Below are 16,009 nucleotides of genomic sequence, written 5' to 3' on the forward strand. Positions count from 1 at the left end.
CGATTGAGAAGAATCCACAGGCCTCCAGAAATATGCGGGTTGATCTATATGACAGAGAAAACTCAGAGTTTGTTGTGGATGAGATTACACCGACATGGGGAAGAAATATACGGTATCGCTATCGTCGCACACATGCGACTGTGGATATTTTCAAGCCCTCCATTATCTATGTCGTCATGTGCTTGCAGCATGTTCATATTGCAAACTAGATTGGAGGACTTACGTTAATGACGTGTATCACCTCAGCACCGTGTTCAATATTTATAAGATGAGTTTTTCTCCACCAATTCATGATGACTTTCTGCCCTTGTATGAGGGTCTTCAGGTTATCTCTGATCCTGGCATGATGCAAGCTACAGTTGGTCATCCTCGGACTACAAGAATAAGAAATAGTATGGATGAGACTGATCATGATCTCCCAAAGAGGTGTGGTATGTGTAGGCTTTCGGGTCGTACTAGGAGACAATATCCCTATCACCCAGGTGCTTTTGGTGCTCATGAAGGGAGCAACGCATTGCCGTTTTGTGACTTTCCTTTTAGCTTATGTTATTTGCAGGTTAGCTTTTGCCGTTAGGATTTTATGTTCGCTTTATGTCACCTTTATGTTATGTTTCTAGTGATGCACTACTTGTGTTTTTTAGTCACAATGTCTTGGACGATGTGGTGTATGTTATCTATTGTTACTGAATTCACGTAAATCATGTTTATCTTATAGTTGTTTTCCTTGTTGCACTAAATTTTACATCCAACATGACATTAACTCAGATAATACAATAACTAGGAGAAACTATAATATGATGCAAAGACTTCAAAATATAAGAGTTACAAACCCAATGTACCATAATAGGTAAAAGATACAATAACATAGTGATAACATAATAATAAAATAACACTAACATATCCAAACCCAATAACTATCACATATGTGACCCAGTGCCACACTTTGTTGGCTTAATGATGCGCTTCTTCCTCTGGGTGACTGGAACATTGGATTTGGTGGCAGAACCACAGGTGCTGAAACCTGCTTCAACTAATCAGTAGATGGTATCTATGTATGTCCATCAAAGGTAGATGTTGGAGTGCCACCCATCACAAATGGACCTCCCACAACACCTCCCTCAAACTGTGGCTTATAATCACCACCTAGGCTGGCAAATTGTGCAATCTCAGGCACAAAAACACTGCCAGCACCAAACATTTGCTCCATCTGGTTCGAGCTACCGAAGTTCGAAAATAGTGTGTAAGCCTCAACCACTCCACCTTCACCCCCACCCCCACCAGCAACACAAGAACCTTTAACCACCACTACCCTGCCCTCCAAAGCCCCCAACTCCTCTACCTCTAGAACCTCCAGAACCACTAGCTCCTCCATCCATTCCCCAACCAAAGCCACCCGCACCACCTTCATCGTGTCCTTAACTTCCTCGATGACTCTGACTTCCCTCATCATCATCATCATCGATGTCATGTTCCTCATCCAATCCAAATACATTATTGAACCTGCCTGCCATAGGCTGGTTGTATCAGGTGCCAACACACTCACGAGTATCCATACGTCGATTGTCTGGGACATTTGGTCCCTATTGTCTAGCTGGAATAGCAATATGAATCCTAGCCTGGCGATGGTCAACTAGGTCCTGATCGTGTGAAAGGAATCTACATACTACCCTATACCACCACTCAAGATACTTAGCCGAAGGTCAAAGATTTGGCACTAACTCAAATGCGAGCACGCTTTAATGTCTTTGGTCCCAATACTATGCCATGTGGCGAATACTTCAAAGAACCATTGGGTTGGTCCTCAACCATCCTTCAACAACAGAAAGTAAATGTTGATGGTTGGATCGGGAATGTGCTGAACTCTCCCAAGTTGAGATAGAACTTTGTCAACCTGATGCCACTCAATTGACGCAAAGTAAATCAACGCAGTAGTCGACTTCCATAATAGCGTGTGCTCAGGCCTGAGGATATCACGATGGACTACTTAGATAACCTTAAGAGTGTTGTATGGCATCCAAATAAACTGCAACATGACAATTGATCAGATTCAACTATTATGACATAAACATAAACAATGAACCAGTATAATCTAAAGCAAGTAATGGAAGCTTATACTTATATCATCAACACTCAACATGTCTAGTCTATGTCGAGTAGCGATGACCCGAGGAACCTACTCATCTGACGATGGCATGTACCTATCCCACCTGGAAGATTTATAATGATAAGCATTAAATTTAGAAAAAAAGTATATAACTAGTGCACTATAAACCTCATTCATGAAATGTACTCACCTCGATGCAAGGAGCTAGAAAATGGTCTCAAACCCTTTGGGCCCGAATGTGGGGAAATACCAAAATATCCAAGACTGCAGCAGTGTTAGTGGCCCAACTAAATTCTTAACATTACGGTTAGCAACTCTGCAGAGACACCTATACAACCAGGACAAAGTGGCCGAACCCCAGCTATACTTGCCGAGTCCGTCGAGGTCTGCAAAAACCTAGAGGCTCTTCACCTTCTAAAAACCCAACCTTCACTCCATCTCCAATGCCTTCACTCTCTCCTCCTCGCACCGAACTAATGGCTCGGATGCTTGAAGATGTCTCTTGTTGCTGATTTTTGTTTTTTTGACTCTTTGCTGGTTGACATAATGTAATTTTTTTTGGATACTGTTTTATGATTTAGATGACTGTAAACCCTAACAACTACTTAATTTGCACTTATTTTCGTTCGGATTATATATTCCTCTTCTGCTAACATGTTTTTGTAGGGTTGAGTTGCCTTTAGTATCCTCGTTGATGACAAAAAGGGGAGTAGTAGTAGTGTTAGTTTTATAGTTAGTTTTGTTGGGCAGTTTTGATTTCAAGCATGTGGTATGATAAGTTGTTCTACTATGGAATGATTAAGTGCATACTCATTTTTTAAAATTTTTTGCTGATGGCTCTAATACCTTGATTTTTTTTTTGCCAAATGTGACATTGGTTTGACATAAACAAGGTGTTTGAATGAACTTTGGACTAGTGTTGATATCACACTTGAATCATGATATGTTGCTTGATTTCATAGCTTGGGTGCTGTTTAATGCATGATGGATTTTTTTTATCAAGTTATCGAAAATGTTGAATCACAACTTTTTGTACAAGCATGTGTATGTTTTGTATAGTTGTGTTCTTTATATGTATATATATGAACGGAAAACAAAAGAAGAGCACACATTAAGGGGGAGCAACCCTTGAGAAAGAAAGGGGGTACATCAAAACTTCTTGACATCATTAAAGGGAAGTGTCTTAATTTGATCTAATTCAATTCCTTTGATTTTATCTTTTGAAACTATGTTTGTCATCAAGAGAGAGATTGTTGAGTTAAGAAAAATATTTAACACAGTGATGATGACAAACATGTTAATTGGGTTAATAACCCAAATGGGCCTTGATGATGTGTTGCAGGTGTGCAAGCCCAAAAGAGAATACTGCAGCCCAAACCTATGAAGACTAATCTACCCAAGGCTACTGATTAAAGTGGAAAATGATCCAGAGACCAAGCCCAATGCCAACCAAGCTTTAGTGAATCAAACCTAAGCTAGGTTTCACATGTGCACTTCGGGTAAACATAAGAAAGAAAGAGAGAGAGCTTCATCTTTGAACTCACACACAAGAGAAGAAAGAAAGAGAAAGTTAATAAAGAAAGCAATGTCCAATCAAACTAATCAAAAGCATGTTAAGCTAAGTCAGAGGTTAAAAGTAATTAGTTTTCATTTGCATGCAAGTTGATTTCTTTACTTTTTTTTCCAACTCTCTGCACCACCATTTCGAGTAACAAGAGGAAAGAGGTGGCTGAACTTTTTCTGTTGTAAATCAATGGCTTACAATGTTACTTGGAGCTAAAGCACATTTTCAAGGGTTTAGATTTGGAATTATCACTGAGCAAACAAGATTCTACTGCTATTTCCTCCTTGGTCAAGCCAATAGCCAGATTTCAAATTCTTAATTTTGGGGTTGATTGAAGAAAGAGAAAGAAGGATGACATGTGATTCAGGGTTCAAGAAGTTGACTTTGAAAAAACCCTAACTGTGGCTCTGATCAAGATATAAAAAGAAAAATAATTCTCATTAGAGTTTAAGAAGAGAGAACCAAAATCTAAGTTTGTTTGAGAGCTTCCTTGAGAGAGTTCAATATTTTAGACAGTGTTTCTACATCAAAGAAACATTCCGCTAAGATGGAGAGCTTCATTAGAGATAGCTGAATCCGGTTCAATTTATAGAACAAAGGCTGTGAATCATCATTTCCTTCATGTTTAACTATTTGTGTTTCTGTTTCAGTGGTGTATATCTTTCTTTGTATTTTGTATGAGGAAAAAGGAAAAGAGAGAGGCGTTGATAAAAGCCATTGAGTAAAAAGGTTGAGGAAAACAATTGAGAGAAAAATCAAGAGTGATTTCAGATTTCTTTTGGTTGTTTTCTATGTTGTATCAAGTACTTGAGAGGTATCTCTTGCTAAGTTGGGTAAGCACTTAGTGTGTCTAGTTTAGGTAGTTGCATTACCAAATCAAGTTTGTCTTGAAACTTGATGTGTCTCAGATATGATTACTTTAAGTCCTAGAGAATTGGTGTATGTAATACTTAAAAGATAGTGAAAATTCTACCAACGTTGTGGTGGAGAGTAGATGTAGGTTGCATTGCACAAGGCAACTGAACCAGGATATATGGCTGTGTCACCTTCTTCCTCTCTACTAGTTCTATTTTTTCTAATTTTTCTAATTTTTATGAGACAAAACAAAATTGTCTCCTACATAATCCGCTGCGTAGACCAAACAGAAGCCAAGTTTAATTTCTGGTTTTATGGCTTAATTAATCAAAGTTAAAGAAGGCCATAGATTCAACCCCTCTCTAAGCCTTATGGAACCTTCAATGCGCAATACCGTTCAATCGGTACATGTCTCCCTCATTCCTTGCCATCTTTCACCAAAATTGCTTATCCCCCTACCCTGCCTAGCCCTGCCGCAAACTTCCCCCTCCGCAGCCCACCAACGCTTCCACCACCACGATTCGCAGCTGTCGTTGCCATCATTCGCCTCGGGCTGCGCTATGCACCGGTACCCACTTAGTCGTGCCTGGCTCTGCCGTTGACCCCAAGGATTCTTCTTCCTCCTTTGTCATGGACCGTCTTCTTCCCTAACTTTCCTTCCTTCGAAGACCTTCGTCACCGTCAATGGGGGTTCTCTTTGGCAAATGTTACTCATGGGAAGCTATTGAGGGTTTGATTATATGCATAAATTGTCACAGCCTATTATACATTAGCGTGTTGCACATAAATTGTACTAGGATGTTGTGTATTGTGGATGCAAATAAGTTGTCTTACCCTAATGTGTTTTAGGGAAAAAACGTATAAACCTACTTACCTTGGGACTATTTATGTTCATTTTGGGAAGCTCAGTACGTTGGGACGATTTATGTGTATTTTTTTAAGACTTCCATGCATAAATCATTCTAGGGTGTAGTATTTAATATATTATCTAATACAAATAACCCTTGGATGATTTATCACTACAAGAAAAAAGGTCAATGGCCACGCTTTTTTTTCTACACTTTAAAAGCGTAGCCATATCTTCCTCTATTGGCAAGCTTTTAAAGCGTAGCTGTATCTCCCCATATTGGCACGCTTTGAAAGAGTGGCCATAATGTACAGTAGGCATCAACAGTCACACTTTAAAAGCGTAGCTTTATCTCACGCTTTAAAAGCGTAGCCATATCTCGATATTGGCACGCTTTAAAAGCTAACAAAAAATAAAACGTGGTGATAGAGCAACTGGCACCTTTGCAGATGTGACCCTTTCAAAAACGTCCCAATAGCTCAAAAAGCGTGGCAAAAAGCTATTGCTACGCTTTTTTCAGCTTTTCGCCACACTTTAAAAGCGTAGCAGAAAACGTGTTTTTTTGTAGTGTATATATTAAAAAGAACAGAAGATTCATGTTTTAAACATTGGTTTAAGAAAATCTAGTGATATTGAGCTCTCTTTATTTTATTTAAATAAAAAAGCTGTTTTTTTCTATTAGGCATGAATTAGCGTTGATTTAGATTGGCATTAGATTTAGAAATCCTTAAAATATAAGTTTTGTAAGTAGACCAAAGAATAATACATAACTTCATATTTTCTCTTTGTTTTATGTATGAGTTGAAATATGAATATCATATTTTTTTTTGAATAAAATTATAATTATCATCTTATAAAAAAAATAATTAATCTCATAATGTGTGTGTAAATCATACATTTTTTTTTGCATTCTTTTGCGTATTTTTTCTTTTTTGATTTTTTATTATTGTTGTTGCAATTTTTTTTTATTTCTTCTCTTCTTTATGATATTATTGTAGTATTTTTTTATGTTCTTTTTTATTTTTATTCTTATTAAAAAAAATTATAAAAAAAACCAAGAAAGAGAAGAGGAAGAAAAAAAAGATGACGACGAAGGGGAGGAAAAGGGAAATTTTGAATTGTGTTAAATTTATCAGAAAAATAACACTGAAATCCTTTAAGCTCGACACAAGAAATTTTTGAATTTTGACACCAAAATTTTTTGACAATGACACAGAAAATTTCTTAACTAATTAAAAATTATCAAAAACAAAAATAGTACCGAGATTTTTTTAAAATATCATTGAAATTTCTCAAGCATGACACCAAAATTTCTTCCAACATATCTTATTCTTTTACTTTTTCTTCATGTTTTGTCTTCTTTTTTTTCTCCAAACATGTTCTTCTCCTTTTCTTTTATGTTTTGTTATTGATACAAACAAATTTTTTGTATCTTCTTATGTTTTACTTCAAAAATAGAGGATTTTATCTAAACAAAATTTTTCGAAAATTGAATGGTATACTCCTAAGTCCTAAGCAACAAATTGTCTTACAATATGACAGAAAGATAAATTTAAATCTGTGTTTATTATGGTAACATTTTTGTGTTTTATATAACAAATTTTGATGTCATTTCTATTTCACTTTGTGTTTTATATAAAAAATTTCGGTGTCATTTCTCTTCTTCTTCGTTCTCATTGTGATTTTTTGTATTCTATTTTTCTTTCTTATTCTTCTCCTTCACAAAATATTTTTAAAATATACAAATAAATAAACAAACAAAAAAAGATAAATAAGAATAAGAAAAAAAGTATAAGGAAAAAAAGAAAACAATACCAATCATGATAACAATGACGAAGATAATGATGATAGTAATGAACGAGGAGGAAAAAGAGGAGGAAGAAAAGGAGGAAAAAAAAGGAGAAATAATCAACTAGAAAAAGAAGGAATAATGAAGAGAAGGAAAAAGAAAGAAAAAAAAAAAACAAATAAAGAAGAAAAAAGCGCGTATGTATTATGATTTGGTTATATAAATACTTTGTTGTTTAGAATTACTATTACACTTATTTGAAAAAAATGATATTAGTGGATTAACATGTTAATAATATTGTTGTCGGATATATGATTTATATGACAGTAAATAGACCTCCCAATTTATAAAAAACCTAATAATATTATAGTCAGAAATTTTTTGGAAGCATTGTAAATTAATGGGTCAAAGTCAACCTAAATTTAACATCATATTATCTCACTTTAAATTGATAATAAATTAATATATTTTAAAAACTAATAACAATTATTATGGGATAATATGGTAAGATTTTAACACGAGTTATCACTATAGTTTATTTAAAAGAGTAAAATAAGCTCCTTAATTTCATGCAAGTGCTTGTCTTGGTCATACATGCTTTGTACTCATTGTTTTAGTTGAATTTGTTTTTTAATTATACTCTATTTTAATTTTATTCTTTGTTTTAGTAGGACTCTATCTTTATTTGCATTGACTCATTATTTCAGTTGCATTCGTTGTAAAATGTGACGATTTATTCCTCATGTGTCTTAAATTCCTGTAGCATGCTACTATTTATCACAAAGTTCAACTAAATGAGTGCAGAGTGCCAACTAAATATATGTGCTTAGATGATTATTATCTATTACTTACGATTTACTAATGACTTTACTTACTAAATCGTTGTAAAACGATTTACATTAAATTTAAATCGTTACAACTTGCACACAATAAAATAAGAAAAATTGTAACAAATTTATAATGAGTTAAATTTCAATTTGGTCTCTAAAATTTGGTCTGATACTTAGAATGACTCCCACAATTTTATGGACTCCAATTAGAACTCCCAAATTTGCAATTGTGATTTCGGTTTGTTCTTGCGATCATTTCCGTCACCGGAATGCTGGTCTGGGACAATTACATGACACAATGGACACTATTTAAACGACAGCGTATTGATTTCGCGGTCAAACCCTTTGAAAATCACGTCGTTTCAGTTTTATGCGGGTTAAAACTCTCATCCCACTACAACGATCATAAATTTTAACCCACACAAAATTGAAACGACGTGGTTTCCAAAGGGTTTGGACACGAAATCAATACATCGTCATTTAAGTAGTGTCTGTTGTGTCGTGTAATTGCCTCAGATCAGCATTCTGGTGACGGAGATGATCACAAAGACAAGTTGGAGCCACAATTATAAATTTGGGGGGTTCTAATTGGGGTCGACGAAATTGTAGGGGTCATTCTGAGTATCAGACCAAATTTCAAGGGTCAAATTGAAATTTAACTCAATTTATGACATTCATGTAATATTAAGGTCAATTTATTTTATTTAGGTGACTGTTTTTTTAAAGTTTAATTTTCATATGCAATATAATTTTTTTTTTTACAAATATCAAATCGTAAAAGTAAAATATATGAAATAGTTATTTAAATGCATGAATTTAAAGATAAAATATAATATTCAGTGTATCAAATTAAACTATTATTTAATTTATTTTTATAAATATTTGATTTTATGAAAAGGAAAATTTGGCTTCACTCATAAATAGTTTATTATTTTTAAATTAAATCATTTTCAATTTAAATAAGTAAAAAATAGTGATAGTTATTTAAGTTGTTTTGTCAGATTTTTTATTAGCTCCTCTGTTATTTAAAATTTTAACTTATATGTCACATATTTATACAATATCTTTATATTGATCACACTTTGATATTCTCTAATTTATATCTTTTAATTTTTATTTAAAACTTGATTATCTCTATCTTAATCTTATATTCCATATTTTTTTAGAGAGTTAATATTGTTCAAATTAGAAGAAAAAAAAATTATTTTAAACAAAAAATAGATAAATATAACAAAATTACAGTAATATCATCTCATTTCATCTAACAGTAAATAAATATAATAAAAAAAAAATCTGCAAAATAGTCAGTTACACCATAATGTGTGCTTCCACACTAAAGAAGATAACACAACTAAAAATTAGTTTTCGGAAGTATATCGATCATATTCTTTTATGGCCAGAAGAGATGTAAATAAAATCTGATCATAACAAGGCATTAGACAACAGTGGTGGAGGAAGGCGTTATCATGGAGGAAAAGATAGCAAGGGGAGGGGTGGAAAAGGAAGAAAGAGGAGACAGTAGAAACGTAGAGTATAAAATAGTTCTTTAACAGAGGTGTTGATTTTTATTTTATTAAAATTTAAGATAATTTGTGTATGTTTAAGGATTTTATTCTATATTTATTTATTTAATGTTTGTAATTAATTATTGTATTATTTTTGCTTTAACATCTTCTTAAACTCTTAAAAAAATGTTCAAAACAAAATTATTTAAATTGGCAGCTCATTTTTTTTTATTATAGATTAAAGAATGTGACCAACTAAAAAAAATCTATGTTTTAGGAGTTTATTTTTAGAATAAAAATTTTGTTCATTCAAAAATCAAGATAATCTGATGAATTATGGCCTGGTTTTGAAATCGCTTTGTCTCTGACAACGGACAATCCAATAAACATTAAAAAATTAAGCAAATTTTTATTTAAATTAAACTAAACTTGCCTCAAAACTAATTTTTTAATGATATTTCTTAAGGTCATTTAACAAACAAAAAATATATTGAAAAGAAAAAAAGAAGTGCTTACGGCAAGTTTCAAATCCTATGCAACAAGATGGATATAGATATAAGGTGGCCATGTGTGTATATACATGACTATTGAGAGATGGATTATATAAAATAAAATTAATGAAGAGATTGAAAAATTTATCTCTAAATTAGTTTTTGCTGAAACTCTACTGCACATTGAAATAACAAAAGAATACTTTAAAAGAACTAGCAATGTCTACGAATTTAGAAAGAGATAATTTATCATTGTTGTTAAACTCAGCAATAATTTTTTTGGATTTACTTCTATATTGCTCTTTTGAGTTTTTGATCCGAAACCAGTTGTGTATTTTGTTCTTGATGAACTTGTCTTGATCACTATTGAACTTTTTCATAGAATTGTACACTGCAAGGTATTTTTGCCTATAGAAATGAGAACTCTCATCATCATAAGTGATCTTCGATATGGCCAGAGCCTCAAGTTCAGTCGGAGGAGCAGAGAAGGGATCAATCCATCTTCTGCTTAAACTATAGCTCTCTTTCTTTGAATACATGTTAATTCGGTGCTTTAAGAATGCTGCCATTAACTTCGCCTTTCTATAAGAGTTGTTGTAATCATGTTCGTTCGAACCATCTTTTTTGTCTTTCTTAAAGCTCTGCTTGTAGCTTCCGTTCATAGATGTTGGATGGCACTGCATTTTTATTCTTCCTAGCCAATCTAAAATTTTTTTTTCTTTCACTTAACTTCTTAATTAGTATTATCTTTCATCAATAAATTATCAGTGGATTGGTTTGATATTGACCTCATCTATATATAATAGTGTTCCAAAATTTTTTAGAAGATAAAGCACATTTAACAATCTTTTATCTTATTTTTAAAATTAAATTTTGATTTATTATTAGATAACTTGACTTTTGTTTTGTTGTTTTATTTAAATTTAATTTAATATTATCTATCTATATATAGATATAGATATAGATAAATTTTATTTTAAAATACTTAAAGATAAGATTTATTTTAAACTGTCTATTGATTTAGATTTAAAACGATTTCAAAAGATATATAAGTAGGTAGTCTTTGCAGTTTAAATTTAATTTAATACCATCTATCTATATATAGATATGGATAAATTTCATTTAAATATTATTTTAAAATGTTTAAAAATAGATTTATTTAAACTGCTTATTGATTTAATATTTAAAATAGTGTCAAAAGATGTATAGATATAGTAGTCTTTGCGTTCTTTCTGTCGTCTGATCTCAAATCAATGAGGATATATAATTAGTATCATTTTAAACAAAAGATAGAAGATAGATAATATAATAAAAGATAAAAAAAAAGATAATAATTCGGCAGAAAAGTCATGAATCCATCTATAAATATGTAGTGTTTGTTCTCTCGGCTGATCTCAACTCAACTCCAAACCAAACACTAGTCGTTTCTTTTCTCTTCTCTTCTCTTAGTCATATCTCTCCCTCATCATCAGTAATTATTTTTCTCTTCTCCCTTGTTAGCAATTCCATTAACCGATCAAATATAACAATGGCGGGTGGAGTCATTGGAAAGGGATCCGGCAATGGGAAGCAATATCCGGGAAAACTCACTTTCCGGGTTTTTGTGACGTGCATGGTTGCTGCATTTGGAGGACTAATTTTTGGATATGATCTTGGCATCTCAGGTGGAGTTACATCGATGGATCCTTTTCTGAAGAAATTTTTCCCAGACGTGTATGCAAAGGAGATGAACATGAAGCCATCTGACAATCAGTATTGCAGGTTTGACAGCCAGGTTTTGACACTCTTTACATCCTCCCTGTATTTGGCTGCTCTGGTGGCATCACTTTTTGCGTCTTCCATCACTCGAATCTTTGGAAGGCGTCTTACCATGTTGTCCGGCGGTATTCTGTTCCTCGTGGGTGCCGGTTTCAATGCCTTTGCTCAGAAAGTGTGGATGCTCATTGTTGGTCGCATGTTGCTTGGCTTCGGAATTGGATGTGCCAATCAGTCTGTTCCAATCTATGTGTCGGAGGTTGCTCCTTACAAATACAGAGGAGCCCTTAACATGATGTTCCAATTGGCCATCACCATTGGAATCTTTGTGGCCAACGTCCTCAACTATTTCTTCGCCAAGATGGAGAACGGTGAAGGCTGGCGCTACAGCTTGGGTTTCGCGGCTGTCCCCGCCGTCATGATCATCATCGGCGCAATCTTTCTCCCCGACTCGCCGAGCTCCTTGATCGAGCGTGGCAAAGATGAGAAAGCCAAGCAAGAGCTGATCAAGATTAGAGGAACCAGTGACGTGGACGAAGAGTTCAAGGACCTTGTTGAGGCGAGTGAATCGTCCATGGCAGTGAAACACCCATGGGCCACTCTGTTGAAGAGGCATTATAGGCCTCAGCTTGTGATGGCTATAGCCATTCCTTTCTTCCAGCAACTCACTGGCATGAACGTCATTACTTTCTATGCTCCTGTTTTGTTCAGAACCATTGGTTTTGGCAGCAACGCTTCTCTTATGTCTTCCATGATCACCGGTGGCTTTAATGCGCTTGCTACCTTTGTTTCAATTTTTACCGTTGACAAAGTTGGAAGGCGCAAGCTCTTTCTCGAAGGCGGTGCTCAGATGTTTATCTGTCAGATTGTGATAACCGCCGCGATAGCAAGTAAATTTGGAGTGGATGGAAACCCCGGAATCTTGCCAAAATGGTATGCGTTCCTTGTGGTGGGATTTATATGCATCTATGTCATGGGATTTGCATGGTCATGGGGTCCTCTTGGATGGTTGGTTCCTAGCGAGATATTTCCCCTTGAAGTCAGATCTGCAGCTCAGAGTATTAATGTGTCCGTCAATATGATTTTCACATTTGCAATTGCTCAAGTATTCACCTCCATGCTCTGCCACATGAAATTTGGCCTCTTCATCTTCTTTGCTTTCTTTGTTTTGGTCATGAGCGGTTTTATTCATAAGTTTCTTCCCGAGACTAAGGGAGTTCCCATCGAAGAGATGTCTGTTGTGTGGCAGAACCATTCTTTTTGGAAGAAATTTGTCAAGTCTGCAAGCGAAGAAGCTAATGCCAAGGTCGATAACTCGTGTTGATTAAGACAGTTTCCATTTTAATTAGGAACCAAAAGTGATTTAGACTCTATTGTTTTTTTAAGTTTCTTTTTTCTATTTTAGTAAACAATTCACTTGTTATTAAGTTTTTGTTTAGAATTTGGTTTAGTCGAATACATTTTTTTCTGTTCTTCTTCAAATTTTAATAGTTTTACTTAATGAGATTATTAAATGTTCTTCTCACGCAATTTCATATCTTAAGTTGTTGTCTACTTTTCAGCGTTAATAAGAATTAATAACTAAAAAAAATATAAAATTTTATATCTTAATTTGTTTGATGCTATTTTAAAAAACGTATGACACAATATTACTAGTAGCTTGTTTGTTCAAAAACCACCATGAATGTTCAGAGGCTCTGAAATTGCAGCTAAGAGACATTAACATGGTGAGTTAAGTCATTTATTTATGAAAATTGGGTTTTGTTTCTAGTAATGGGGAGAGGAGTTCTGATGGATATGTGGTTAGATGTGAATATGATTTATGATTGGACACTACAATGTTATAGCTAACTTCACTTATTGTGATACTAGCTTTAATTATAAATGTGATTTATGAAAGAGTTAGGTTATTTACAAGAAAAAGATTGAGATTCGGTGTTGCTATTTGCTACTACTAGTATTTATCTTTGAGCCAGTTGATTTTTACCGTTATAGAAGTTCTTCAACTAAGGGAAAACGGAAGAATATTAATCAAGAATGTAGTAATCAAGCAAGTTGTCATAAAAATTTTACTCATGCTATGTTTCAATATGCCAAATTCATAGTTTCCTACCATTTATGTTATTAGCAAATTGTTATTCCCATCTATATTAATGGTTTATATGAAATTATGACCATATACAGTTTTAGTTGTTTTGAAAACCTTGTTGAATCAGATTTTGCATTCGCTTTGTTTGTAACTAGGTAAAGAAGAGAATTATTTTCCAAAACAGCCAATATAATTTCAAGAATTCAATGTCAACAAACCAGCCAATCTAATTCATTCATATACTTGCTTTTATAACATGTTCACAAATACAAACAAATGCTCCTATTACAATGTAAAACACAACACTATAACTTAATATGTAGTTCCTTTTGCTTCCAAGAGTTTCTGTGATGCATAAGCTATATATCCACTAGCTTTCTCACTTGTATATCTTTAGCTTCTTTGGCTTTCTCACTGGTGTGCTCAATGAGGCTTGGATGTCTCGGAGTAGATGATAGTATATGTAGCAGATCTGTTCAGCAAAAGAGAGGAAATAAATTGAACCTATCAATAAACTAGTAGCAAATTCAAACAGCAAGGGTAGATTTTGATTTTCAACTTTTCACCAGTTAATACACAGTTTAAAAGATGGAAAGTAACAGTTAAGAAGTCAAGCAAGTAAACATACGCTGGCCTAAGCTCTGGATTTTTCCGCAGCATACTCTTGACAAGCCCTCGACTTGAAGAAGAAATATACATTGTCATTGTAAGTGAAATTCTATATCATCATTTAATTTTAATGAAAGGTAATATCAAATAAATTGAATGCTGCAGACATGCTTTATACAAATTAGAGAACTTCAATTCTAATCCAAAATAGCTTGAAGTTTGATTGTAGGATATCAGCAAAAGAGAATCAAAAGCATCATAGTTAAATAGAACACAAGTAGAAGAATGCAAAGGCATAATAGTTAAATTGAGTTGATTAAATTCAAGTTCAGCTAACAAAATTGTAATGAAACAAAATTATCTTTTTTTTAGCTCTCAGTGACATAATTGCAAATATCTGGCAGAGTAAAAGAATTGCAAGCAATTTTGGTTCTTGAAAAACAATGAAAAACAGCAAACACATGACTAGGTTATGTGCTCCAAAACTCAATCACCAATTCACCATCTAACCTTCATTTTCTCCCCTTAAATTTCAAACACCACAAACTCAAAAGCACTCACTGTGGAAAACAACTTTTCAACTTGTGACCTTATGCAAACTTAACAACGATGTTAACTACCTCAGATCAGTGTCATCATCAAATCATCAGAAATTTGGTGTCAAAAACATCGTAATCATCAACTTACATACCTTATTCGGAGGGTAGCCCCTGTTTCCAGCATCAATAGCAACCAATTTGCTCTTATTTAGTATCCCCTGCAACCAACAGAAGAAAGTGAGAGAGGGCAAGAGAGAGACAGAGATCGAAAGTGAAAGAGAGACAGAGGGAGAGAGAGAACCGTATGCGAAGCACTGGAGAAGCGGTGGCAAAGCTTCCTCGTCGACGGCGAACTCGATGCCAAGCAAGAGAGTGACGCCGGAGAAATGGGTTGAACTGACGGGAGACAATGGGGATTGAGAAAGGAGGAAGGGGAAATGGTTGTTTGGAGGATTGGGTGAGCGTTTCATTTTTGTTTTTTCTTTTAATATGCAGGAATAACTTGATCATTTTATTTATTTTGAACTAAATAAAATAAAGGTTATGATTGTTAGGTAACCAATAATTTTCTTAATAATTTAGTTAGATATTTTTTAAAAGTTGTACAATATTCAGTCTTTTATTATAATAATTTAAAAAAAATAAAACAAATGCATCTAAAAATTATAAACAAATTTAGTATCTTTTTAAAATTAAATACATATTCAAAATACAAACTAAATAAAACTAAAATTTATAATTTAAATTTAAATTTTAAATTTTTGTTTCAGATTTAATATATTTAATTATTATATTACAATTTAAATACACATCCAAAAATCAAATTAGTTAGAATTCAAAATTTCGAATTTAAAATTTTAAAATAAATCTTAAATCACTAGTAAAATTTTCGTTCCGTAAAAATCCAGAGCTGCAGCGCCTCCCCCTCTCATCTGTAGCCGTTTTCGTCTTCTCCCGCGTTGCGTACTCTTCTGCGACGATCTCCTCCTTCGACGACGCGCTCTTCCCGCGACGCACACTTCCCTTACGCAC

General features: G+C 33.8%; 1 long non-coding RNA gene and 1 pseudogene across 1 annotated transcript; one reads left to right on the forward strand and one right to left on the reverse strand.

Annotated features, from left to right (window-relative positions):
- Positions 1–11,513: 11,513 nt before the first annotated feature.
- LOC148563093 (sugar carrier protein C pseudogene) lies at positions 11,514–13,064 on the forward strand (annotated as a pseudogene).
- A 967-nt stretch (positions 13,065–14,031) lies between these two features.
- Positions 14,032–15,436, reverse strand: LOC148563094 (uncharacterized). Its single transcript, XR_015886111.1, has 4 exons — positions 15,279–15,436; positions 15,130–15,195; positions 14,458–14,508; positions 14,032–14,301 (listed from the first exon to the last, which is right to left on the reverse strand). It is a non-coding gene; the product is annotated as an uncharacterized LOC148563094 (long non-coding RNA).
- Between the last annotated feature and the right edge of the window lie 573 nt (positions 15,437–16,009).

Source organism: Arachis ipaensis, chromosome B6, assembly GCF_059453495.1.
Source record: "Arachis ipaensis isolate K30076 ecotype BB chromosome B6, ASM5945349v1, whole genome shotgun sequence".
NCBI classification, from domain to species: Eukaryota; Viridiplantae; Streptophyta; class Magnoliopsida; order Fabales; family Fabaceae; genus Arachis; species Arachis ipaensis.